At 38.4% G+C, this 27,374-nt stretch overlaps 1 protein-coding gene across 47 annotated transcripts in view; it reads left to right on the forward strand.

Annotated features, from left to right (window-relative positions):
- SORBS2 (sorbin and SH3 domain containing 2) overlaps positions 1-27,374 on the forward strand; it is a 344,412-nt gene that overhangs the window by 114,142 nt on the left and 202,896 nt on the right. For 20 of the 47 annotated variants that reach the window (XM_072763752.1, XM_072763728.1, XM_072763735.1 and 17 more), the window contains exon 1: positions 14,115-14,662. The exons of 12 other annotated variants lie outside the window; for them this stretch is intronic. The gene's annotated coding sequence lies outside the window, so the exon portion shown is untranslated. Of the gene's footprint in view, positions 1-13,828; positions 14,663-27,374 lie in introns of those variants that run through there. 15 more of the 47 variants (XM_072763748.1, XM_026018234.2, XM_026018223.2 and 12 more) reach the window with 8 other exon arrangements.

Consider the following 27,374-nt stretch of genomic DNA (forward strand, 5'->3'; position numbering starts at 1 on the left):
TTACACAAATTAGTGTGATTTCATTGGTCCTTTATCTTTCCTTTTTTCCCCACTAACCCTGCAAATTACAGAGAAGGGAGGGGAATAGTATATATTAATAGCCCCAATTTTACAAAAGAATCGTAATTCCAAATATGCTGAATTATTTTTTCAATGAATTTGCTAATACACACCAGCTGACATGACCAACTTCTTTTGTCTATAAAATATGGTGACATACATGAATAATGTACAGGGCAATGAAAAAGAAAATATTCAAAAGAAAATTCAAGAAAGATTTCCATGATATGCTGACACACTGCGCTGTAGCCCTGGATTTATGTTTATCATAAACGAGTGTAACTTGAATAACAGGCATCAATGGTCAGTAAATGCACAAACTTCAGGCCAGTGAGCATATATGAGGGGCTGCTCTTGAATAAAAAATATTTCCTCCAAGTTTAGATACAAAGAAAAACCTTAGAGAAAACTGCCCTGGAAGAGTGGTTCTGAAGAGCAGGGGAACGCTAAGTAATGTTTTTTATTATATAAACGCAGTGATATGGCAATGGATTTAAAAGAATTTGAGACCACATTTGATGAGGTGTCACTGGTTAAAATATTGCTGACTAAAATTTTGCTCCCCTACTTCGATTTTGCTTGAATAAAGTTCTTGTTTGGCTTGTTAAGCCATGGACTTGAAACGCTTTCAGGCTAGCTTGTTTAATTAACTGCAGAAAGGCTCCCTGTGGTGACCTGGGCTATTTCACTTTGCAGGAGTTTTAGGTGAAGATATTCTATGGCACAGAGAGGAAATCTTAAGTGAGCTAGGTCATTGCAACTGAGAGAAAAATCAAAACCATTATTCTTCTTTCTTCACAGTGGACTTAGGCCCAGTGTAAAGAACAGCTGGAAACAGAAATGGTTTCATTCATTTCAGGAGCAATTCTGTAGTTTGATTTTTAAGTGATGACTGTTGCTAGTAAAATTACCTAGCATCTAAATCCTAATAATGCTTTCTCTCTTTCCACAGTCCTATGTGCAATACTTCAAAGTAATGAAAAATAGAATATCTTTATTCTAAGATGCAGAAACTATAATGAGAATGATCAAAATGATTTATCCAAGATAAATGGCCAAAAAAAAAAAATGTTGGGAATATCACCACTGCCTTTTAAGTTGACTTTCAGTAATCTGATTCAAACAGAGCTAACAAGAGTCTCTACATTTACAGGCAACTAATTTAAACAGTGCTTAAATAAGAAACGTAGTATGGTAGATTTAATGTGATTCTCTGACCTTGAAAGTCATGATTTTTCAGTCTAATTTCTCATCTGTCAAATAAAAATAATGCCTATTTGGCGGGTCTACTATGAGGAACAGGTTTAATATTTATAAAACTTGTAGCATGGTGCCTGGCACATGGTAATCTGCTAAATAAATTACATTGACTATTATTATAACACTGTGCTTTGAAACTAGAAATGATTTCCAATACACTAAAAACAGAGCATAATGAACAAATAAAAAATTGTTTTCCATGTGCCTAATAATTCTCTTCAATTTTAAGCACATTTGAAAGCTTCAGTATCTACTTTAGATCACTGGTGGTCTGAAATTGCTAAAACCACTTGAACTATTACCAGAGGATGGTATAAATGTCTTTTGAGAGTCTGAATTAAGAAGCAATGACTGCCTTTGGAGACACGATGAAATCATACATGTTTCTTCTCAAAAACTGATGGGTAAAGAGAATTCAGAAGCCCACTGATCAATCTCAAAGAGCTGCCTGCCTGAGCATCAGACTACCTACTGCCCAGATGGGGGGAGGATGAACTTTGAAGTAAAAGTTTGGGGAAGGTTGCTTTGGATGATTCTTCTGGAAAAAGACATCAATCTGGAAGAGATTTGGTAGGATCTTTTTGGCATATCAGATATATTCCTGTTTGTTACTGTTGCTTCAATTTTGCAATGGTAGAGTCACTCCAAATCCGATAGAGGAAATTTCTAGTCAGTTCAGTAAAAACAAAAAGCATCCAAATAAACAGTCTGCTTGATATTTTCCACCGGTTTCCTAGGAATTCACTCATTTGTCAAGTCTGTTCAGTAGAATTAGCCATACTTTAGTTCTTTGCGGACCAAACTTTGAATGGAGACCAACAACTTTTTCCTCAAAAAAGAATGATAACTATCACATCATCATGGGGGTTGAATTGTGTCTCCAAAAAGATACATTGAAGTCATAAACCCCCAAACCTGAGAATGCAACCTTATTTAAAAATAGGACCTTTGCAGATATAATCAAGTTGAGGTAGTAATGGATTAGGGTGGGGTCTACTCCAGTGACTAGTGTCCTGATAAGAAAAGAGAAACTTGGACACAAACACACAGAGGGAAGGTGATTATGTGAAGATGGAAGCAGAGATTGGAATTATACTGCCACAAGCAAGGAATACCAGGGATTTCTCACAACCAGAGGCTACATAGAGGAAGGAAGGATCTTTCTCTAGAGGCTTCAGAAAACATGGCTCTGCTAACACTTGCTTTTGAACTTCTAGCCTCCACAACTCTGAGACGATAAATTTCCATTGTGTACAGCCAACCAGTCTGTGGTAGTCTGTTACAGCAGCCCTAGGAATCAAATACAGTACCTGTAACCATATTGATGTTAAAAAAAAAAAAAAAAATGAGCTTGTGAAGTTAAAGCAATTGCCCAAGATCACATAACTAGTATCAGGTACAGCTTACCTCAGGTATGATATAGGCTGTACACTGTGCATTTGAGGTTATTTCTCTTCAATAGCTGAATAACTTTTGAGATACAATTTACTGAGTTCCCTACTTGGCCTTTATATCAAACTACAGACAAAACAGGCTGACTCATTTGTTTAAAAATCTCTATTACATAGATATGTGACCTTGAAAAGCACCAAAAATTGTACATAATGCTTACATTCATTTTGTTCTTCTTTCCTCTACTATAATTTATGACTAACACTTCTCTTCTAGTCTCATGTGAACTGAAAAAGTCTCACAAAATAGGCACCTACTTTTTCATTATTGTTGCTGTTTATTTAAATATAATATGAAGGGCACTTGGCTGGCTCAGTCAGAAGAACATGCAACTCTTGATCTTGGGGTTATGAGTTTGAGCCCCATGTTGAGTGTAGAGACAACTAAAATAAACAAATTGATATTTAGATAGATAAATAAATAAAATATGAATATCTTTTATGCCATAAATCAGAAAGTTATAGGTTAAAAACTCCTACCTTTCTCAGAGTTTTCAATGCCCAAATGCACTGTGAAACTCTAAGAAAGGGACATGGTCTACAAGTTTCTCACTCTTTATTTTGTTTTGTTTTGTGTTTTTTTTTTTTTTTTTTTTTTTGCTTCTGGTGCCCTTTTTGAATAGCCACTCATAGAACACCCTTTTAAAAATATCATTCTAGGGATTCCTGGGTGGCTCAACAGTTTAGCGCCTGCCTTTGGCCCAGGACGTGATCCTGGGGTCCCAGGATCGAGTCCCACGTCAGGCTCCTGGCATGGAGCCTGCTTCTCCCTCCTCCTGTGTCTCTGCCTCTCTGTCTCTGTCTCTCTCTCTCTCTCTCTCTCTGTCTATAATAAATAAATAAATAAATAAATAAATAAATAAATCTTAAAAAAATATCATTCTACATAATTATTTTTAAACACAGACCATCTTCCATGTGGAGGCACCATAATCTATCAGTTCCTTATTATAGAAATCAGGTAATCATTATCTTTGATCTATTCCTTGCATGCTTTGTAAAATTCCCATCCTTTTGAAAATAGCATAGTTCATTGATTCTAAGACACACACTGTCTACAATTTAACATCCCAGGAAACAATGTAGCTCTCAGCTAGGTATCAACTGTTAAACCTTTGTCCTGTATTACACCAAAACTCACCAAATACAAGAAAATACTGAAAACATAAGTGGTACACTCACTTTAAAGAGCAGTGCTTCTTAAACTTTGGGGGTCTTAGAATGTCTTGAAGTACCGACATAGAATATAAGAAGCCCAGGTTTGCTGAAATGGAACATGGCCTGCAACTCTATTTTTACCACTTTTCAAACTGATTCCGATACATGACAAACTTTGAGACTGAAAACTATCAGGTAGATGATGTTGATGTGTGTGTATGTGCACGTGTGTCCTGAATACCAATGACCCTAATCTAAATGCCATTCAGAAATATGAATATGAAGAATTTTAGGAGTATCTTAACTACTTTCACTTATTTTTTTCTTTTTCTTTTTTGTTTTTGTTTTAAAGATTTTATTTATTTATTCATGAGAGACACAGGCTGAGAGAGAGAGGCAGAGACACAGGCAAAGGGGGAAACGGACTCCATGCAGAAGCCTGATGTGTGACTCGATCCCAGATCCTGGGATCACACTCTAGGCCAAAGGCAGACACTCAACCACTGAGTCATCCAGGCGTCCCTCTTTTTTTTTTTTTTTTTTTTTTTTCTGTATGCACAGAGTGATACACGGTGAAATTTAAATAATTACATTTAAAAGAATTCTTTCAAAAAATATATAAAATTCTAAGTTAGGAGTGACTGGGTGGCTGAGTTGGTTAAGTGTTTGCCTTCAGCTCAGGTCATCATCTCAGGGTCCTGGGATGGAGCCCCGCATCAGGCGCCTTGATCAGTGGGGATCCTGCTTCTCCTTCCTTTCCCTGCTTAGGTGCGTGCTCTCTCTCTCTCTCTCTCTCTCTCTGTCAAATACAGTCTTTTTAATTAAAAATTTCTAACTTAGAACACTGTTACAATGTCATTGACAAGTTTTTTTCTTCTTTTCGGTGGAACATAAATATTGGCATGTCTTATGATTTATCGGTCCTTCCCTCTGTTGGTACTTCTCTTGGCACCTAATACAATACCTTACATAAAGAAGGTGCTCAATGAATGCCTAATGAAATGAGCAATAAAAGAAATCAAAATATAAAGTCCTATGAAGATATATTTCCATGAAAATAGATTGCCTAGGTAAATGTGTCCCAAAGCTATCTTCCTAAAATACAAACATGATCACATCTTTGTTCTTTTTAACACCCTGTGGTGGTTTCCTGTTTCCTGAAAGCTAAACTCCAAAGTCCTTAACTTGCACAACAAAACATTTCACAAATTGTCGCACATCCACCTTTTCAATCTTCTCTCCTCTCATGCCTTCCGCAATCTGCACTTCAGCTGCATTCAAATCTCCTTGGGTTTCCCAAACTGCCAAGTTGGTTTCCAGTGTCTGTGTTGCTCTTGAAATCCTGCCCCTGATTTCCCAGACTAGCAAGCCAAGCCCCTCGTTATCCTTTTGACCCAACTCAAGCACAGCCACTTCATGGAGCTGAGGGACTAGCTATTTCTCTTCACCCATGACTGCCTGGATATCATTGTTCTGCAAAGCAAATCACACTGTAACATAACCAGTTATTCACTTGTATTTTCTCCCACCCAGAATGGGAGTTGTAATTTAGTAATCTAACACCGGATGAGGTTCTTGGCATGTAGTACGGGATAAAGGAATGCTTGTTGGGTTGGATCGAGGGATAGCCTTGGAGGAAGATACAATTCACGGTGACTTCCCCAGCCTGGTCATTCATTCATTTGTTCATTCATCATATCTGTCTCTACATGCCAGGTGCCGTGCTAAGCAATAAATGTAGGGTGAAGACAAAATAAATGGTACCTTTTCTCCAGAAGTTTATAGTCCCACAGGATAGACAGAGTTTAGATAAATAAGTGTACAAGGAAAAGGTAACTGCACAATGTGACGGTCCATCTGCAACTGGGCTGCCCTAGAGCCTGGTCTGTAAGTAGTGTCACTTTCAAGGTCCAGCTGCAGGCTTGAAGAAAAAGGTGAATCTTGCCTAAAGATTCATGACTGATGACCCCTGGCTGATATCTGGCAGAGGCAGCTTGCTGCCAACCCATGACTGTTCTCAATTTCTTCCTCAATAATAGAACGCTGATTTATCTGGGGCCACCATGTGCCCAGCTGAGAGATGACATTTTTTGAGCCTCACTTGTAGCTAGGACTGGGCAATGAGATGTCAGCAGAAATGCTGGAGTTACGGGAAAGTTCTCTACAAAAAGCCAACTCAAAATATCATGTCAATTATATCTTGATTTAAAAAAAAAAAAAAGGAGGCCAACTCAAGTAGAAAATGTGCCCCTTTGCCCTCTTACCCATTCACTTGCCTGGAACATAGACATGCTGGCTGGAGTAAAAGCAGCCATTCTGGACCATGAGGATTCTTTGAGGACAAATGTTATTTTCAAAAGATGGCAGGACAGAGAGAAGGAGCTGGCATCCTGATGACCATGGGGCCAGTTTTCCACTAGCGCTGAACTCCTGGTCCCTCATCCCTTAAGCATAGTCTTGTTGAAGCACTGTAATTCGGTTTTGCCACATATGCAGCCAATCCTAATCCTAATAGATACTGTGATAAAACTTTCTCATGTTACCAAAAATTAAATAATAGCTTGAGTGTGTTTATAATTGTTGAGTTTAAAACTCCTTCATATATTACCTTATTTGATCCACTAAAAATCCTGTTAGAAAATCAGGGGATACATTTATTTCACCCAATTTATGAAAGAAAATCCACCAATCCCCCCTCATGTATCTTAGACTTGGCTCATGTTATTTTCTTGGTTTACAGACTTTGTTATGTCTTTCCTTCATTGAGTCCTCCTCCTTATCCTTTAAGACATAGTTTAGGTGTCAGCTCTTAGTAGAGTTTTCTTTATCTACCCTCATGCCTGTAGTAAAGTTAGTTGTGAAATGATTTTTGTGCTAACTTGAACCCACAAGGACTGTTTATAAAACTAATCTTCTTCCTTTGACGTAGAAAGTGTCCAAAAGAAGAGTATTTTCCCTCGTTATCAGTTCAAAGTAACTAGCCAGAAATTAGGACCTGTGAGTCTTACTCTTGAAAACAAAGGAAATGAATTCTGAGTTGGACAAACTTGGTGAAATAATTACCATTCTTGATTACCATCCTAACGTGATAAAATGGAACCCCTGTCCAGTATTCCACAAGGTCATGGAGATTATTTTGCCAAGTTGTATATGCCATCACTGGTGGGCCTTTAACTGGATATCTAGGACATGTAGTGCATTTTTGTTTCCAGGGGATGTGTGTGTGTGTGTGTGTGTGTGTGTGCGTGTTTGGGGAGGGGGGTGTTGTCCTTCAACCATTTTTCTGATTTGGGATCAGACCATTGGATTCTCAAACAAGTATCTCATCATATGTTACTCAGACCTCATTATATTTTTTGCTCATTTTGATGACTAAATCTCACTGAACAATTCTATCAGAAGTGCTTCTAAGGGCAGGGGGTGTGGGGGGCGACCCCTCTAATTTTCATTCCTCTGCGATCTGCGCATTTGGCAAGCGAGGGCCCTGGTGCTGGCCACTTCAGAGTTCACAGACGCTGCCAAGTTTCACCTTGGGCCCCATAATTTGTTTCAGTGGCTCAGGTGAAACCAGCAGCATTTGTTTTAAAACGCTTCTTGCCAGGTTTTATTTGCCAAGGCTGATGTGTTTCGTTACTGATTCAATAACTCAGTGACGGCAGAGGCCCAAGGCCCTTCTGTGCGGTGGGGCGTTGTCGCACACAGCCTGGAGGGGCCCGGGAGTCACTGTTTCCCTAAGAAACAATGCTAAGTGGAAAAGGTCACGAGAGATACACTCTGTTAATTTGGTCAGAGTGCCTCTCAGAGAACAAAGCACAGCCCCTCCTGGCGGAGTGAAAAGCCAGCAGCCTTCTTTTTCCAGGTCACTTTTGAAGCTTATCATTATGAAGTATAAACAATCAAATTCCTTGGAAACAAGTGCAGCCTTTTCAATATTGCTCACAGAAGCTCTCACACTGTGGCCTTAATAAAAGCCAAGTCTGCTTTTTTTTTTTTTCCCCTTCTCCAGCAGGAACAAGCCAGACCTATCTGTGTTTGGGTTTACCAAGGTTAAGGGTGGGCTGGGGGATGGGGGGGCATGGATGGTCAGCAGCTAGTTTTTTCTTTTTGTTGTTGGTTAACACTGCAATTTTTCCCCACCTGGCAGTGATACGTATTAATGCCCATTTCAAGATAAAGTTGTTGTAAGCCTCTGTGATTGAAGGCATTCACCGGCCCAGAGCTTGATAAACCTGAAATATTTAAAACAATGTTGTTATTATAAGCCAGTCAAGACCGAGCCGTCCGGGGATAGGCCTGGCCAAACTTTCTTCCTGTACCTCTTGCCACATTTTTCCTCTTGTTCCTCATCTAGGAGGGATATAGAGCTTCAGGTGAGTTCTGCTAACTGCTGAACTGTCTCTTCTGTGATGCACACGTGCTAATTTGTGTTCGTAGATTTTACTTTATATTCAGATTTTTAAAAAAATTTTTTAAAGATGTTATTTATTTATTCATGAGAGACACAGAGAGTGGCAGAGACACAGGCAGAGGGAGAAGCAGGCTCCACGCAGGGGGCCCGATACGGCACTCGATCCCAGGACCCTGGGATCACGCCCTGAGTTGAAGGCAGACGCTCAACCACTGAACCACCCAGGTGCCCTATATTCAGATTTTAAAAACAGTTTTATATTACTGACATTTATATTTCTATCATTTACCCTTTGGTAAGGTTTTTGCTCTTCTGTAATCATTTTCTCATTTTTAATTTATTCGAGTAAATAGATTTCCATAAAGCCTTCCCTCTGCTGGGTGTGTTTTGATTTCAGGTACCTCTAATTTATCAAGGTCATTCTGGATTCTTATCAAGGTCAGACTCTCTCAGAGGCTATTAAGGCTTCTGATTAATAGCCTGTGGGCCAGTCTGCTTCCTACCATACATTTTCTTAGAAGATGGAATCTGAAAAATAAATCCAATTTGCTTTGCTGAGATGCTCCAATCCCCTGTCTAATCCTGCCCAAAATGATCGCCACCTTTCCTCTCTGGGCCCCATGTAACAGCACATTGTTCACTTCGTTGCCAACAGAACTAAATATGCAAGATTTAGGAACAATATTTAGCATATTCTATTTTGTTTGCTTTAGGAATTAGAAATCCAGTTTAAGCCTCGTAACAGTCTATGCTGTCCTATTAAACAAACCATGCTTAAATTCTGTTCCCTAAGTTGTACAAAGAGCTTTTTTGTTATACTGGGGACCGGATCCCTTGGTAGACTGTCACCCAGCCGTGGAGATTTTAGGAACAGGTGCGGCTGCAGGAGAACACGTTGCTTTGATCAACAACGATCTCACCTTGTTTTTACAGTGGTGAAGGAACCGGATTAAGACAGATTTCAACATGGGAACCAAGGGATAAATATTAGTTTAACTATATAACTGTATCACCAAGCTTAATATTAGGATACAGAGAAGCAGCAAATCCAGGGAAATCAGACTTCTTTCAAGAAAATGAAAAATGTTTCCAATACTTTCTACCCAAGTAGTCTCTCAATAATGTTAATAATAGTAACAATAGTGGGGGTGCCTGGGCAGCTCAGTCGGTTAAGCACCTGACTCTTAGTTTCGGCTCAGGTTATGATCTCAGGGTGGTGAGATGGAGCCCCGTGTCAGGCTCTGCACTCAGCAGGAAGTCTGCTTGAGATTCTCTTTCTCCTTCTCCCTCTGCCCCTCCCGCTGCTCTCTCATTCTAGGTCTCTCAAATAGTAAATCTCAAAAAAAAAAAAAAAAAAATAGTGACAATAATAATCACCTTAATTCGTCCCTAACTTACCAACTTTAATTTTAATTCTGATAGGCCGTCATCAAGTAATCTGACCTTAAATCTATTTTAATCTATTTTTGTTCCAAACACTGTATTTTGTTCTCATTTTATTTCTTTTTCAAAAGCTTTTTAGCTTGACAACAAAAACTTTAAGCTTGGCAAGAATAGTAAAATAAACCAGAAATGTCTTTCACTCAGGATTCACCTGGTGTTGCTGCTTTGCCATATTTGTGCTAGCCCTCCATAGATAGATCACATATCTATCATTGTAAGAGCTGAATTACACCATGCAGACACACACTACAAATATACTATCATGCATTATTATTATTTCTGCTGAACTACGTGACACTTCATCATGTTTCCTACAAACTTTAACACCACAATATAATTATCAAGTTATGAAAATCTCAAATGCAAACACCACTATCACCTAACACGCAGACCACATTCACATTCACCAGTTGTCTCAATGATGCACTTGATGGCACCTCCTCCTGGCCCAGTGCCCAGACCAGAGTCACACACTGCACTCTGCTTGTCTCCTTGCCCTCCTTCCATCTGTACCAGCTCTTCGGCCTCCTTTTTCATTCATGCTATTTGCTGTTTTTTAAACATGAGAGCAATATTAATTTTGCAAGACACTTCTATGCCAACATTTTCTGTGATGAGATTTGTATGATCTTAGGTTTTATTTTAGAAAGTCATTCTTCATATTATGGTAGTAGTAATATTTCATACTACATGCAGAAAAAAAAATTCTGCATGGAGGTTTTCTGAAGAAATAAAACCAAAACAATTAGCAGGGTGAATTACTGGTTTCCCTTTACATGTCAATGGATATCTTATTAAGTTCTAATTATATAACAAGTTTAATTGTCATGCTTAACTGTATAAAAATTTTGAAAATGCTTTTAATGACCATTCTGTTTAAAATTCCACACTAATACACCAACCTTAATAGAGAAAACAGGCTAAAAGCTATGAACAGGAAGTGTATGGAGGAGGTAACCCAAAAGACCATCAAACATGAAGAGATGTTTAATTCTATCAGTAATCACAGAAGTAAAAATTAAGACAATAATGAGCTGTTACTGTACACCAATTGCATTGTCAAAAATTTGAAAACAATGTAATGCCAAGTGTCCCTACCAGAGCTGACTGGACCACAGATTAGAACCTGACTTAGGGCATTCTAGGTATAAAGCTGCTGGCAATTTATGAGTTACCTTATTTGGCTTAGAAGGATGAAATAGAAAAATCCCATTTGTTCCTTGAAAATCTGCATTTAGCAACTTTTTTTTTTTTTAATGATCAAGTTGGGAGGGACAATGGAAGTCAGAGACATGAAGTAAAGCATAGCTAGAGGGTGATGAGCCATGGGGGCCAGAGAAATGAAGGGTAGGGCTTGGGGTAGGTGAAAAAGCCCAAGAGCACAGAAATAACAGAATCCTGCAGAAAGTAATATATAATAATTCCTAGAGATGCATGAGGGATGCCATAAATGCAAAGAGAGGAGCCTCAGTTTCTGCCAGCCTCTTACCCTGTGTAACTTGGGTATTTTTTAGTTCTCTTTTGGGGGAGTCACAGTTGGGGGCATAATTGCCCATAGTGGGGTAAGAATATATGAGATTTTTAAAAAGAAGGCCTTCAAAATCCCAGAGGAAAATGACTTTTTCTTACACCTAGCCAAATCATCAGTCAGGTATAAGTGTAGAATAAAGACATTTTCAAACAACGCGGAAGAAAACCCACTCTAAAACACAAAATGAACTGAGATGTTTGTTGGTAATTTTTTTAACATGCCAACATTTAATCAAAATCCCTTAAATTCTTCTGAAGTTTCAATGTTGACGAATAGGTGATATTGAAGAGGTGAATTCAAACACAGACTTCACACACTAGGCTGCCATTCAGTGCCTGTTCAGACAGCACTGTAGGTCCTCATTCAAAACATTTTAAGATACTAAAATATCTTAAAATTAAAAATAAAACATGAAAGACAAGTAGGACATGAATGGACCAAATTGGCTCCTGGGGATTTGACAGAGCAGTATGGGAGTCAGACATGAACTAAGTCTACAAAATAAGCTAATAAGGCTAATACATCAACAGGGTATTACAAGTATGGTAACAGTAGAGGTAGATCCCAGGTACAACGGAGCAGGGGAGGCCACTGCATACCCTTCCTGAGGTGGGTCATTGGTGAGGTGATGTATTTGAGCAAATCGTTGAAAAATAAAGGAGAAGGCCAATTGGGAGGGAGGTAAAAGGTGCTGGGAGGCTGAAATCTGGCTGAGAAGCTTTTAGGTAGCAGGAATATCTGCTAGTCAGGGAAGCAAGAAATAGGATGTAATTCAAGATTGCTGAAGCATGGGGAAGGAAGCATCGATTATGAGGCTGAAATTGAAGGTAGGGGCAAGTTCAGGTGCTGCAAACTCAAAATAACTTAAGGGAAGGTGATTTAAATGAGAACAGATGAGCAGGCTTAAATCAACATGGAGAGGTGAGGACCATACAAGCAGAAAGGCCCATCCACTTTTCTTCAGTAGATACGCTGACCCTAAGCTGGCTCAAACCTACCAAAAGTGAATCTGGTTGCAGAGGAAAGGGAGACGGGATCACCAAATCTGTGTCCACAGGATTCTCAACAAACTAAAGTTGGCAAATTGCTCCTGAAGCCAAGAGTGCTAATGTGGGTGGGGAAATGCGATACTTAGAAAACACTAAGTCATTGACTCCTAGCAAAGGAAGCATCTACATTTACAAGTCCAAAGTTTTAATACAGCTAGCACAGACAGGTTGCTGGAAACAAAAATGAATTGGGTGGTGTCTTGGATATATAACAAATAGATTGTGACTGGTGACAGTATTAAAGAAAAGGGTGGGCATTTTGCAGAAGGTAAAATGGCTAATGGCGTTAATCATGGGAAATTCCCTAAGGAGGTGGCATTTTAAGGAAGGGGTGTGGTGTGGTCCATCTATCAGAGAAAGTAAGAGTATTCCTCCTGGAGGTAATGTTTAAAGCAAAGGGTTTTTGTTTTTAAGATTTTATTTATTTATTCATGAGAGACAGAGAGAGAAAGGCAGGCTCCATGCAGGGAGCCCGATGCAGGACTTGATCCCGGGTCTCCAGGATCAGGCCCTAGGCCAAAGGCGGTGCTAAACCACTGAGCCACCCGGGCTGCCCAAGCAAAGAGTTTTTAATTTGGTTTGGATTTTTAAAGTCTCTTTATTTTTCTTAAGATGTATTTATTCATTTTAGAGAGAGAGGGAGGGAGGGAGAGAGACTCAAGCAGACTCCATGCTAAGCAAGGAGCCTAATGCGGGGCTTGATCCCATGACCCTGAGATCACCACCCAAGTGAAAACCAAGCATTGCACATTTAACTGTGTCACCCAGGCACCCCGTAACGTATTTTTAAATTACAAATAAACTATAACTAAGTTAAGCATTTTCTGCGATAGGAAACAATCAGGATTTTTTTCTTAAATTCTAAAATTGTGTAATACCTAAAAATACACTACAGTAACTGGATACATGAAAGTCCTAGGTTGCATCTTACAGATATCTTTATGGGACTTGGTTGTCATTTGGGCCACACAGAATGAGTCCTGGGGCTTTGTTTCAGTTAAGTGGCTTCAAGCATATTATTTGAAAACACGAGGTGATACTGCCCGCATCTGCAGACCTCCCTTGTGCCTCTGAGATGACGGGAAGCTACAATCTGTTTTGACAGGGGTTCCCATTATTTATTTATTTTTTTTAAGATTTTGTTTCTTTATTCCTGAGAGACACAGAGAGAGGAGAGAGAGAGAGAGAGAGAGAGAGAGAGAGAGAGAGAGAGAGAGGCAGAGACACAGGCAGAGGGAGGAGCAGGCCCCATGCAGGGAGCCCGAGGCAGGACTCGATCCCGGGTCCCCAGGGTCACGCCCCGGGCCGGAGGCAGGTGCTCAGCCGCGGAGCCCCCAGGCCTCCAGCCAGGGGCTCCCACTAGCGTCTCTCTGCGGACTTGCGGGTGACTAACCAGGAGGGACCCGAATGCAGCTACCGAGAAGGGCCCCCCGCCCGGCCTCCCAGCCTCCCAGCCTCCCAGCCTCCCAGCCTCCCAGCCTCCCAGCCTCCGTGCAAGCAGCACGGCCTCGTGGAACAGAGGCTGAAAACTCAGAGCCCCTCGCGCTCCGGCCCAAGTGGCGAGAAAGAGGACGGAAGCTCCCGTCCTCGGGGGAGGGAAAAAAGAAAATGATGAGTTCGATGAAAAGAAATGAAGCAGCCGTGGGGGCGAGCCGCACCTGAGCCGCCGCGCCGGCCGTCGGAGGGAGGCTGTTGGCTGTTGCCATGGCTACGAAAAGCCAAGGAACCCAATGAGCGGCCTGCAGCGGCGCTGCGAGCACCAGCCATTTCCCTCCTGGAAGCCGGGGAGGGGGGGGGGGGGGTGCACGGTCTGCCGAGCCGCCCCCTGGAAGGAGCGTTCTTCCAGCTCCCCGCGGAGAGGAGCCGAGCAATGGGCACGTTCGCGGGCGGTGGGTGCAGCCACGCACGCTGCGAGCCGGAGCTGCCGTTCGGACGAGCTGCTGACGGCCGCTCCGATTAGCTGATTGGAGAAAGTGGAATGCGGAGCGATAATGCTGCCTATCTGCGACCAGACAGCCGAAAGGGTTTTGTCTGGGGGAAGGCAAAGCCGTCCCTGCAGTCTCCTCGCGGCAGCTCTCTAGCTGCTCACCCTGAACACTAGTGACCCGGAAGGAGGCTGTTCCCCGCTGCAAACGCCCGCGCGGGCCCGGCTGCTGCATGTGAGCGGCAGGTGCGCGCTCGGACCGGCCCGGGGCTGTAACGGCGCCGCTGCTTCCTGTGGGCTCCAGAGCATCTGCCTCCGGCCGAGGCCGAGGCTGGGAAGGAGGTCCCTGTGAATCCACCCCGCTTTGGATTCAAAAAGGTAAGCTTTTTTTTTTTTTTTTTGCCCGTTTTTTTTTTTTTTTTTTGCCTTTTTTTTTTTTTTTTAAAGCAGGGCATAGCAATCATTTGGAGCGAAACTCAACCTAAAAGATTTACCCTCATTGTGTTCTCTGGATTTGCCATGCACATGCACTCACACGCAGGCATGTCCACAATATAGTGTCGGAACAGAGTTGTTGCAGTGATTCATGTCCTGGAAATTGTGTGACCAAAAAACAACAACAACAACAACAAAAACAACAAAACAACAACAAAAAACCAATATTACTGATATGCCTTGGAGTCTTAAGATATTTCGTGTTTTGACAAACCATGACAGCCTGTCGTTCTGGACAGTCTTCAGAAGTAACAATCTCTCTCCCTTATAAACAATGGATCCTTTAATTAACTGTACTTTGGCTGCGTTAAGGAGAATTACAAGGAAAATCAGCAGCTTGATAACTGTGCAGCATTTCAGAAGCCTCATCAATGATCTGTTGGACTCTTAGCACACCGGTGTATCTACATTTGAATTCAGGGATTCTGTTCCCTATTTAGGTCATAACAGCTGGTGGATTTTGCACTCGCTTATCCTGAACTTAGAGTCTTGGGGTGCCATTTGATTTAGTTCAGGGCAGTTGTAAAGCAAACGGTGTGGATAACTGGAAGCTGCTCACACGTCCTCTCCTAGTATCATGCATGCCACGCTAGCCCAGAGCACAACACCCCCATTGTGCTCCCCAGGCTCGGAATCCAGGGAAAGAAAGGAAGTGAAATCTCTGCATTGAGTCCAAGCTCAGCTATAGTATGTGCCGGTAAAACTTCTTTTATTGCCCAGTTTTTCTCACAAGCAGATAGGTTTCAGAGATAGAGTGAAACCCAAAACACCACACACCTCCTACAAATGTAGGCTGACATTCGCAGCGGATGTTTGCTGTCAACTGCTACGTGATAATAGCACAGACTTTGGATTGCAGTAGGAACTGCCCCCTTAGCGAGCATTTCTTTGATTTAGAGCCTCTTAGGAACAAAGCTGTTACCATGAATTGAAATTGGTCAGTCAAATTGAAATCCTTGATAAGGAAATGACCAAAGGATGATTACATTTGGTTTTAGCAACATTCCAGTTTTACCTAAATCAGTTCTATTGTTGGTCTACCGGCACATCAGATCATTTACAATGCTATTGAAAATATTCAATGAAAAACATTGTGTTGAAAACTTTGAATAAAAACCTCTACCGAGGACTGAATCTGCCATGAAATGTAAAATAAATGGTATCTGAGATCTACGTTTAAGAAATATACTTTTATTTGCTACCTTTTCCCCCAAAATGTAGATGACATGGGTATCACCTTTTAATGAAGAATAATAATAGAATTTTTATTGCTACACGTGAGCATACATCACCTGTTTCAGGTGATACAGGAATGTCAACAGCCCTCAGATAAAAGAATTATAAAGTACAAGGATAATACTTCTGGAAACTTACGTTCTAAATGTCACCAGTACTCAAGATCTAGACACAGACTGAGCAAACTCGACCTAGGGATTCATGTCCAAATGTCTGATGATGAGAACAAATAGGAATAATGCCTATCTGTGGGTATGAGACTTGTTGGGGATAAAAATGGTGAAGTGACAGCATTGGGCTTATGTTTAACTTTCAAAGGAAAGCTAAAGAACAGGTTTCGTTTTGAGTTAAATTCTGTAAATAAAAATATCAGCCAAGGAAGTGATTGTTACAGGGTGGAGCCTCTCTCCAATTTAATTCCCTTCAAAGCTTTGCAGTGAGGGAAAAAAAAAAAAATTCTAAGAATTAGCATGGTGAAAAGACCTGCAGCAAGAAAACAATTTTGTGTTAGCTTCTCTTAGGGCAGCTTTGAGAAGAACAGGGTGCGGAATCCCTAAGGCACACCTGCCTGCCGTGCCCGCTGCCTCCATAGCAGCACCATGTGTGATGGGAGCCTTGGCCCACGGGAGGAGTGCCACACCGACTTCATACCTGTGTTATTTTTTCCTACATTAATAACCTTTTAAAGGCAATACACTATGAAAGATTAGCATTCCAGGTCCACCGGTACACAGCACATCTACATAGTTACTAATTCAGTGCCTTTGAGAACCACATACAGAGATATCATTCCTATTTTTCAAAATTGCCCCTTAGCTTTTGGCTATTTACAGATCCTCATCTTCTGCCGCTTTCCAGCTCACTTGCTAGCAATATCAAACACTTCATAATTTCCCAAATGCACTATACCAAAGTTTTGCAGAGCCTCTGCACAGACTTTTTCTTTAAATCTCCCTAAAGTGGCAGCCACCTGTCATGCATCCTTCAAAATGCAGCCAGGATGTCTCCCCAGACACTTCTTTACTTTCTCTTTCAGCTACATCTGAATCTTATGTCTATATTCTGTCCACTGCACCAAACTGCATTTGCCTCTACTCACAGGCTCCCAGAGTTTTATTGACTCCTGAATGTACTTTGTCCAGTGTCTAGGACTTGGCATTCAGTCATTATCCTGGTAACCTCAAACTTCACTATTTTCTTATTAGTTACTGTAAATACAGATTTGATCTTGAAGCAGAAATCCCATTATAAAAAAAAAAAGAAAATAAAAAAGAAAAGAAAAAAGAAATCCCATTATATATTATACTACCTTTTATCAGAGAAACCCAGGATACTTAAAAACAGCAATTAGGCTCTAACTTCCCTGATAATGAAAATATGGCTTCAGTATCACAATTTGATAAAAGCTATTGAATGTCCTATATCAGACTTGTTTGAGGAAAAATTTTATGACATGTAAATTTTGAAAAAGGGACTTGAAAACTTTAGTAGCTAGAAGATGCAAATTTTTCTATTTATGAAATATTTTATTCTGAAATTTACAGGGGAAAATAAGCATAGTAAGTACTCCTATTAGAAATTTATTCTAAAATCAGACCATTTAATATTAATGTTGAATTGCTCGTAATTGCTGATTATAGCAAAGATACTTATGGAATTGTTTTGCATACTGATGCTAGAAGAAAGTAGAGCTCATGAACTAGAAAGAGATCAAATAATTGACATAAAATCTATCATCACAATTTCTTTTAATTTGCCTAAATAAGCCTAAAAAGTTACTGATAATCACTAGTAACATTATGCTTCCTTACAATGTGGGTTCCTGGGTGAGGGAGAGAATATTCTGTTAGTATCTCTCTTGGTATAAACATACTTTTGGTTATAGGGATTTCCCACTTTTTTAATACTAGATGGCATAATAATTATTTTTTTAAAATTAGGCCTAAATGTTTATAGCTTTTACATGGAAAAGTTGCCACAATGCTGTAATCAAAAATAAGAATGGATTAGAAATTTTATTAAGAAGAAATAATATATAATCATTGGTCTCCAAGACAACCATGTTCACAGCAAAAGTTGTATTTAATATTATATGAATTTTTATACCTAAATTAGCAAAGATTAGGAAGTTTAAAATATCCAAATATTTGGAATTAAAAATCAAAATAATTGGGAAATCACTTACATTCAGGTTTCTAGGCTTTTTCACATGGTATTCCAGGACTGAATTTTATGATAAAAATAAGAGAGGTGTCAACTCTTAATTATCATGCTGTCCTTTAAGGCTTACTTTGGCTTTTTTCCAGCTGATTTTAGTGTATAGCATGCTAATTAAATAATAGCATAAGATGGCACTGGTTCTGTTTCTCTTGAAGACTACTCATGTTTAATCAGTTATTTCAGATTACATATAGCAATTAGATTTTAGGACATATGAGTCCAGAGTAGTTCTGCATCATTTTTAGTATTTTATATTTTAAAGTAAGTTCCATTTTGAAGGCCTAAATTATTTATAACTATCTTTGATATTCAAACAAAATGAGTGTGTTCTTTTTGCATTTTGTAATAAAGTAGTATAATATTTGATTATATTAAATAACATTTTAAAAAGTTTTTCAAATTAATTAATTATGGATATGTCTATTAAATTCTAAACTATTGGGATCCCTGGGTGGCGCAGCGGTTTGGCGCCTGCCTTTGGCCCAGGGCGCGATCCTGGAGACCCGGGATCGAATCCCACATCGGGCTCCCGGTGCATGGAGCCTGCTTCTCCCTCTGCCTGTGTCTCTGCCTCTCTCTCTTTCTCTCTGTATGACTATCATAAATAAATAAAATAAAATAAAAATTAAAAAAAAATAAATTCTAAACTATTACTGCAGAAAATTAAATGGCGATTTTCAAAATCTTTCTCTTTTTTTAAAAAATCTCTTTATATCATTTCTGAAAAGTTGAGATATATACCTTTAGCCATAAGGAAACAGTTCTGTAACTATTGGGTTGTAAATATGACAATTACAAACTCTTATTCCACTTTCAGCTCAGTTAAGATCATCTTATTTGAATAAGTGACAGAGAACCAGCAAAGATAGGTTTCTTTGTTTTTAAGTTTTAGCAGCCTAACGTAGCCATATAGAACTACACTATACTTTATTCTTCCCTTGTCTTCAAAACAGAAATGTCTATTTTACCAACTGGGAATTTCAGCCAAAAGACAGTGGTTTCCTCTTCCCCATATAGGTCAGGTATACATAAATCCAGCATTGATTCTGCACCTTTAAAAAGCATTATTTGGGGGGAAAAAAAAGAAAAGAAAAGAAAAGAAAAAAGCTCTCACATTTCCTGAATCTAGCCAAAGGTCTCATTTTCAAAGAAAATTTTCCTACCTTCAAAAAAATCTAACAATATTCTTATTATATTTCCTAATTTATTTTTAGATCCATGTTATAATTTAAGGAGAATTTATTTTTAATGAAATACACTATTTGATAATTTCAGTGATTCTAAAAACTTGTACTGTTGTCTACTTTTTAAATTTTTTATTTTATTTACCCTAGACATTCAATCTTCTAGCCTTCTTTGAGATGAGTTCTCAGTAGTCAGCATAAATTGCACATCAAAAATACTTTCTTAGAATTAATCATATACCCTGCTTTAAAAAGGAGAGTTGGTCCAATCAATGAATCAATGTAGTAATAATTTTTCTTTTTAGATTCTTTTTCCTAATAAATTTTTTTCAGGAAGAGCTGGACGTGAGGAACAGCATAAAACTTGCAGGCTCTAAACCTCATGATATTCTATCCAGAACATCCATTTGAGAATAACGTGGTTCTAAGGGTCAGCCATAAGGAATCCAAAAATCTATAGCAAAAACTAGCTTGTAACCAAGCTCTGTAGGACCTGTAAAAAAATTTTAAGAGTACAAGTAGGGAATGGAAGAAAGATGTTTTTTTTTTTAATGCACAGAAAAAAACATATGCAAGTGAGACATTCTAAGAAATTATTATTGGTCACGTTGTAGAAAATGTATTGGTATAAATGTTTGTTTTGTCCTCCTCTAAAAAGTTGAAGTTCCTCTACCTTCCTTCTAAGCAGGTGTAGTTAGCTTCTTCAAAGACATCTGATCCTCTGTGAAGGTGAACGTGTGTAGTGACAGCAGCTCGTTAATTAAAAGCAAAACATGCCTATGCTTTTGATTTTGTGGGGGAATCAACCTGGTGACAAGTCAGCTACTTCTGCCTCTTTGAGCTGTATTAATATTCAATCATAATGCTTTATAAGGTCTTCCTACACGTAACATTACTAACCAAAAAAAGTTTAAGGCAACAGTTTGTTGCTGAAAAGTGAGCTATTTTGTAGATTACCAAGATGCCTTTGCATTTATTATTATTGAATAATTATTTCAATTCTCTGTGCTAAAGTTAACAAAGGAAAAAAGATTAGATAACAATTTCATTTGTCCTGTGCTAATTATGTCATGTGGTGAACAGTTTGAACCCTCTCTGAAATAAGTACACTTAATCTGCAGTAGAGTGACTATTTTGTACTGCATCCTGTGGGGATAGATAACTTCTAAAAGAATTTACCTCTTAATATCTAGATTTGAAAACTTGTATAGCATAGCTTTATTAGTAGTGAAGAGAAAAAACTTTATAACCACTTAGCTGTTCTGGAACAGTGTGAAAAACTTGTGTTGCTTGATTTACCTTTGGCACGGGCTTGAACAAGTTAGGTAATGGCAGTCCACGAGGCAAGGGAGTGGCAAGAACTGGCAATAGGAAAAGGTACAGGTTGCTTAGGCAGAAAGTTACAGGGAAAACTCAGCTTGCTCTAGAATAGAGTTGGAACATTGCAGGCATGCAGCAAACAGGTCAATATATGAAATCTTCCGTCAGTATTTGCGGAATGATAAATGACTCACAGTGATCAGTTCTTCCCCTCCACCCCTGTGTTACAACCCTGTGTAATGCTAAAACACTGATGAGAAAATACTGCTTGAATTGAGAGAGAAAATAACAATTTACAATAACTGTGATTTTTTTTTTGAAATCACAAAAACAAAGGAGAAAAAACAAACATCTTAGAAAATACTATGATTTTAAAAATTAAAGTATGGTCTTCCTGGTAAAGGAGGTATATTTAATAATTTACATAAAACAAGTCAGTGGGCAGCACCTGGGTGGCTCAGTGGTTGAGCATCTGCCTTTGGCTCAGGTGATGATCCCAGGGTTCTGGAACTGAGTCTTGCATCAAGCTCCCTATGGGGAGCCTGCTCTCCCTCTGCCTATGTCTCTGCATCTCTCTGTGTTGTCTTTCATGAATAAATAAATAAGATCTTAAAAAAAAAAGTCAGTGATATAATCAGCTTTCAGACCACATATCATATAAAAAGTCATATTTCCAAATAAAGTTAGTTTCAAAGAATCTGGGATATATTACCAGTCTTCTGAATTATTGACCTAAAAAAGCCCTTTATTTAATAATCATATAAAACAAGAGTGGAACCAGAAGCTCAGATAAAGCTCAAATGTAACACATCATTTGGCGAATAATTCAGACCAAGAAAAATTGATTTCTACTCTTAACTTTCTTAAAGCTTCTGGTTATAGTCACATTCATCAAGCAACATCATCAACTAGAGAGTTAAATTTTTCCTTTTTAAATAAGCCTTAGAGAGAAAAGTTCGAACCTAAAATTACAAGATTTAAGATCTATATTTTAAGGCTTTAGAATATAGTTAAACAGAGAATTCAGGATAGGAAAAGATCTCAGTCTGGGAGATATTTTCAAGTTAAAAACCACAAGAGCTGGAAAACTTTATAAGGTCAGTCAAAATATCTGCTTCTGATTAAACCTAAGAACATACTAAAAACCTGAGTAACTAGGTTTCAATAAACTACAGAAAAAAATTATTCAATTTCTTCAATCCAAAAGATGTTGATAATATCAAATTATATAGAGTTTAGTCTGTGCTAGCTGCTCTCCCAAGAGCTTTATACATGTTAACTCATAATGAAAGAACTGGGAAATCACAAAACTTCTAAGGTCATTTGAATTGGAATTTTCTAGAAGTATTCAAATGATCTTAAATTATTTCCCAAAAAGATATTTCATGAGCAACACATTTAATTGCTCCTTCTTAGATGCTCTCATCCCAGTTTGTACATTATATTTTTGTAATCTCATTTTAATGAAGTTTCTGTATATGTCTAATATTTGCATATGGAAGTGAATTCCATGAGAGAGCAATAGAATTTTATTCTGTTTTTACCACTACCATCTTGTCACATGTATAACCAAGAGTACATGAGCAATGGCTGATTAGCCCAAGTAGGTGGTTGTATCAAATGACAACAAATACTGTTTACACCAAAGAAAAGAGATGGAGTCAAAGTAATATACACTGTATGTGCTTCCATGTAACCTTCATCATGAGAAAATTAATTCAGTTCACACATCCTTAGCTTTTGTTTGTTTGTTTGCTTTGTTTTTTTATACTTTGGTTGGCTGGTGGTTTCAGTTAGAATTTCATGTAAAACACTAAGTTAAATGTCAGAGCAATCCTTTTTTAAGTCATCAGACTTCTCAACAGAGGAAACACAATCTAAAATGATCTGGCTCATTTAAACTACTATAGACTTCTTCCCTGATTTAATCTCCTGAACAGTTTAACTATATGTCAGTTATTTCTGACAATCAAGAAAACAAAAATGCAGGAAAGCATAGATACCTCCTTTACCGGAAAAACTATTCTTTTTTTTTTTTTTAATATCTGTTTTGGGAAAAGAGCTTTTTTAGGTCAATAAATCAGATAACTGGTAATATATCCTGAATTCTTTGAAACTGATTTTATTTAGAAACATATATAGAAACATCTATGTTCTCTATGACTTTTTATGTGATATGTGGTCTGAAAGCTGATTATATCACTGACTTCCTTTCTACCAGAGATTTAATTTTATAAGACTAACAGAACTGATTGATTTATATAACAATGACTTTTTTCTTGAATTAAAAAAGACTTCCTCCTGAAGTGCACAAAGTGTTTTTAATATATTATAAATTAATTTCTAGATTTACTGGCAGCAGAGAGGGGTTCCATCACCCTCATTATATAAATAAAAGCAAATGACAATCAAAGCCCTACATAATCTACTTTAGTCTGAAAATCATGTTCCTTTGACACAAAGTCCTAAATGTCCCTTCAGTGGGACATGTGCCTCGTATTGGCAGTTATCTGGTAAGATAATTTAACTTGATCTCTATATTATTACGTGGTGCACTAATGTACCATAATCATTTTGATGCCTATACTTTTGCTTCCTTTGAAATGAACTGGGAAAACATGCCCTCAAAACTCTGGCTCACTCTTCCTGGCACTGATACTTAACTATGCAACTGTCAAGAACTAAAAGATTATGATCATAAAACTAAGCTTCCTGGGGAATGTTCCATTCATGAACTGACTTATTTCCAGATTCATCAGTCATTTATTGCATTTTACTTCTAACCAAGCCTGTGAGAAGAGGTGCTAGGTTTCCATGGTCCAGATTAAAACCTGAAAAGAGGAGAGAACAGAAGATTGTGAACCAGGATCTAAAAGGACCCTGGTCCTCCAAGTATTTGTTATCAGATGGGGTCATGCAACCAAAAGAGCTTTTGAGTTCAGTAGAAAATAGGAAAGGTATTGGTTTAAAATCTCTATGTTCTGGGGGATCCCCGGGTGGCTCAGCGGTAGAGCGCCTGCCTTTGGCTTAGGGTGTGACCCCGGGGTCCCAGGATCGAGTCCCGTGTCAGGCTCCCTGCATGGAGCCTGCTTCTCCCTCTGCCTCTCTCTCTCTCTCTCTCTGTCATTCATGAATAAATAAAATCTCTAAAAATAAATAAATAAAATCTCTGTTCTGATTTCCAACCAAAAGCAAAAAACTTTTGAGGAATCTCTATCCATTCTATCTAATGCATCTCAGAGAGTATGAGTATTTTATCTCACCAATAAAACAGAATCGTCCCTCATTCATTGACATCAAGAACTATAACTCCCCAAAATTAATTGGTCAGTGCATTCTTTCAGGAAACAAAGTCAGAATTTCATCTGGCAAGTATAATGCCAGGTGACAAATGCCCAACAAATAAGTACATCAAGGCTATGAGTTCATAACTGCTGAGAGGACTAAAATATCTGGAGTCACCCTTTCCTGTGGTTAGACTTGACCATAAACTGACAAGTCCTCTAATTCTCCTCTTTCTAGACTTTTAAAGATTGTTGGATTGTTTTTACATTGATATAAGTTCGCTGGTCATATCCTTTCTGGTTTTATATGACTTTGAAAAGGAGGCTATGATAGGAAAAGCAGAGAATGAGAAGGATCCAACTTTCTGGGTATGGCTTAATGAGAGAACAGACCTAAGTATAATATGACATCAAAATTGTAAGTGTATATTTTCAAATGGATTCTGGGTTTTCATATCATTCATGTATTCATTTATTGCACATCCATCAAGGACCTACTGTGTGTTTAAGGTGGATGAAAAGATAAGAAAATGATCCTGAAAGCCATTTAAAAAGCTTATAGACTACGAAAGAGACAGGAACCCTAATTTTCTATATTTGAAGACGGAAAGTGACAAAGTGCTGTAAGGGGGACATAATCAATGCATTTATTTATTCCTTCAAAAAGACACACAAAATTACTTTTATACAATGAATATGTAGAAACTGTCTCAAGAGGTGAAGTTCTAGAAGATGGTAATAGCTAGCTCGGGGAAGGGAGGTTTCTTAGAGAATCTGGAAGGTGATTTAGCTGTATATAGCTTGAGAATATATTACCTCTATCAATATTATATTATTGCCTCCAGCAATATGTATTACTTCTACTAAAGTCATTTTTTCTGATATAGCTTGAGAATATATTACCTCTATCAATATTATATTACCTCCAGTAATATGTATTACTTCTACTAAAGTCATTTTTCTGATTATAACATTTTTATTAATAAAAGAGTATAATGATGCCTTTTTAGCCACTCTGTAGGAAAATATCCACATTTCAAAAAGTAGATTTTGTTTTGTTTTGTTTTGTTTTTAAGCCATTGAACGTGGTCAGTAAGTATACTGAGGTCAAAATATTTAAACTGTTTTTTAAATATTTGTTTTTTCATTTATCTTCACACATGAATTTCATTTTATTTTATTTTTATTTATTTATTTTTTATCTTCCACCTGTTGTTGTTTTTTCATTTATCTTCACACATGAATTTTATTTTATTTTAAAATAAATACCAGTTGTTTTTTCATTTATCTTCACACATGAATTTTATTTTATTTTTATTTATTTTTTTATCTTCACACATGAATTTTAAAAGCAAGTAATAATTTTTTTATTTCTTTGTTTTAAAAAGCACATGACATCTCATTGGTCTAAACACAGTTGTTGGGAAGAAATAAGGCAAATCAACAACCACCAGAGTATCAGGCAAGCTAGTTATTTTATGGAGTTTGTCAGTGAACAAAAGTTTTTTCTACTAAAGTTACAAGTGCTACAAACCTAACTTTCCTGGGAAATACAAACAAGAATGAGAAAGACATCATCTCAGAACGTTTTGTGGGTATGAAGTGGATTATGCATGTTACATGGATTGTGCATTCATATTGAGAATACATGTGGAGAGTGCTCAAGAAGAGTTTGCAAGGGTTACTATCATTCTTATAGAAATGAGTTCAATAGAAAGGCAAGGGCTGTATAACACTGATTGTCCAGGCTATCCCAGTTCAGTGGTGAGTGGTCAGAGTCACAGCTCTTAAGGATGCTTCCCTCTTCAGGGATGAGGGAAGAAAACCTAATAATCATACAGCATCACAAGTCCCAGGGGGGAGCGAACACTCATAATAGGTGTGAATGATCCGCCCAGATGATTTCAGAAGTGTGCAAGGCTACTGGGGAGGTTGTGGGTCCAGAGAACATCATGTGCAAATGAAGCAGACATGAAAGAACACTGAAGGTGCTTTGATGGGTCTGGGATGTGGAAACAATAGGAAGAAGCGGGTCTGGTGTGGTAAAGGGTGAGCAGATGGGCTTGGCAGTCACACAACTTTGGATTTCATGTCCAGCTCTGTGATTGCTAATTGAGAATGTGAGAACAAATCTCTCCACCTCTCTAGACCTTATTTCGCTACCCGCAGAGTGGATATAATAGAACTCGCCTCTGAGGATGGTCATTAGGATTAAATGAGATTATTGTAAAGGATTGGCATAGCACCTGGCTCATCAGAAGCACAGAAGGAATGGTATTTTTATCACCAGTATCAGGATCAGCCTCATGCTAAGTAGTTTGGATTAATTCTCTGAAAAAATAAAACCACTATTGGAGTTTCTTTAAGTGAGGAAAAGCAACGCTCATGTTTGTATGTAAAAAAAAAAAAAGATGTAACTGTTAACAATATATCAAGTTTAAAAGAGTAAGAAATAGTTATAGAGAGATACTTTCAATCCTTTAGGCAAGAGAAAAATAGGCAATGAACCAAAGTGGTGGGGCAGGGAGAAAAGAGTGAAGGATTTATTCAGCCAAGATTATGATGTGTCAGTCACTCTTCTAAGTGTCTGGAATGCATTTAAAACAGTGACTGGTAAACAATCTTAAAAATAGGCGATCTTAATTCAGTGTGGTATTGCATTAATAGAGATGTATGACATACACAGGATCTACTCTGTCTGAGGAAGAGCTGAGCCATCACTGAGGAAATGTTTAGGGGCTAAAGAATATGTGGACATTTGCCTTGGAATGTGCTGAGCCCACCATGAAGAAGGAACAGTATGTGCTAAAGCACAGAGGCAAGAAGGATATGTTCCAAGGACTAATAGCCCTTGGTATGATTGGAATGCAGAGTGCCTGCTATGGAGAGATGGAAAGTAAAATTGGACAAGCAGACCGGAGTCAGATTGCAATGTAGCTGTGTCACACTAAGTTAGATTAGAAGGCACTGAAAGAGTTCAAGCAAGAAAGTGAATTAATAAGATTTCCATAATAAGACATCTAGCGGTGTAAAAGTATGAGAGTGAGATAAGGTATTGCAGTGGTGTCGCATAGAGGGATAGTGCAAACTACAGGAACAAAGTCTCTATGCCTCAACTAGGACAGGACAGTAGGTCTGGAGAGAAAGTGCTAGAATCAAGAGACATGGAGAAGGAATCAGTAGTACTTAATATTCATTTGGGGATGAGGGCAAGGGTATGGTTTGATTACCAGTTTACTGTCTTGGGAAAGTAAGATGGAAAACGAACACTCAGAGGAGAATATAGTGACACTGGTTTGAGACTTTTTGAGATGGAGATGCAAGTGGGACATCTGGGTAGAATAGATCAAA

Source organism: Vulpes vulpes, chromosome 7, assembly GCF_048418805.1.
Source record: "Vulpes vulpes isolate BD-2025 chromosome 7, VulVul3, whole genome shotgun sequence".
In the NCBI taxonomy this organism is placed as follows: Eukaryota; Metazoa; Chordata; class Mammalia; order Carnivora; family Canidae; genus Vulpes; species Vulpes vulpes.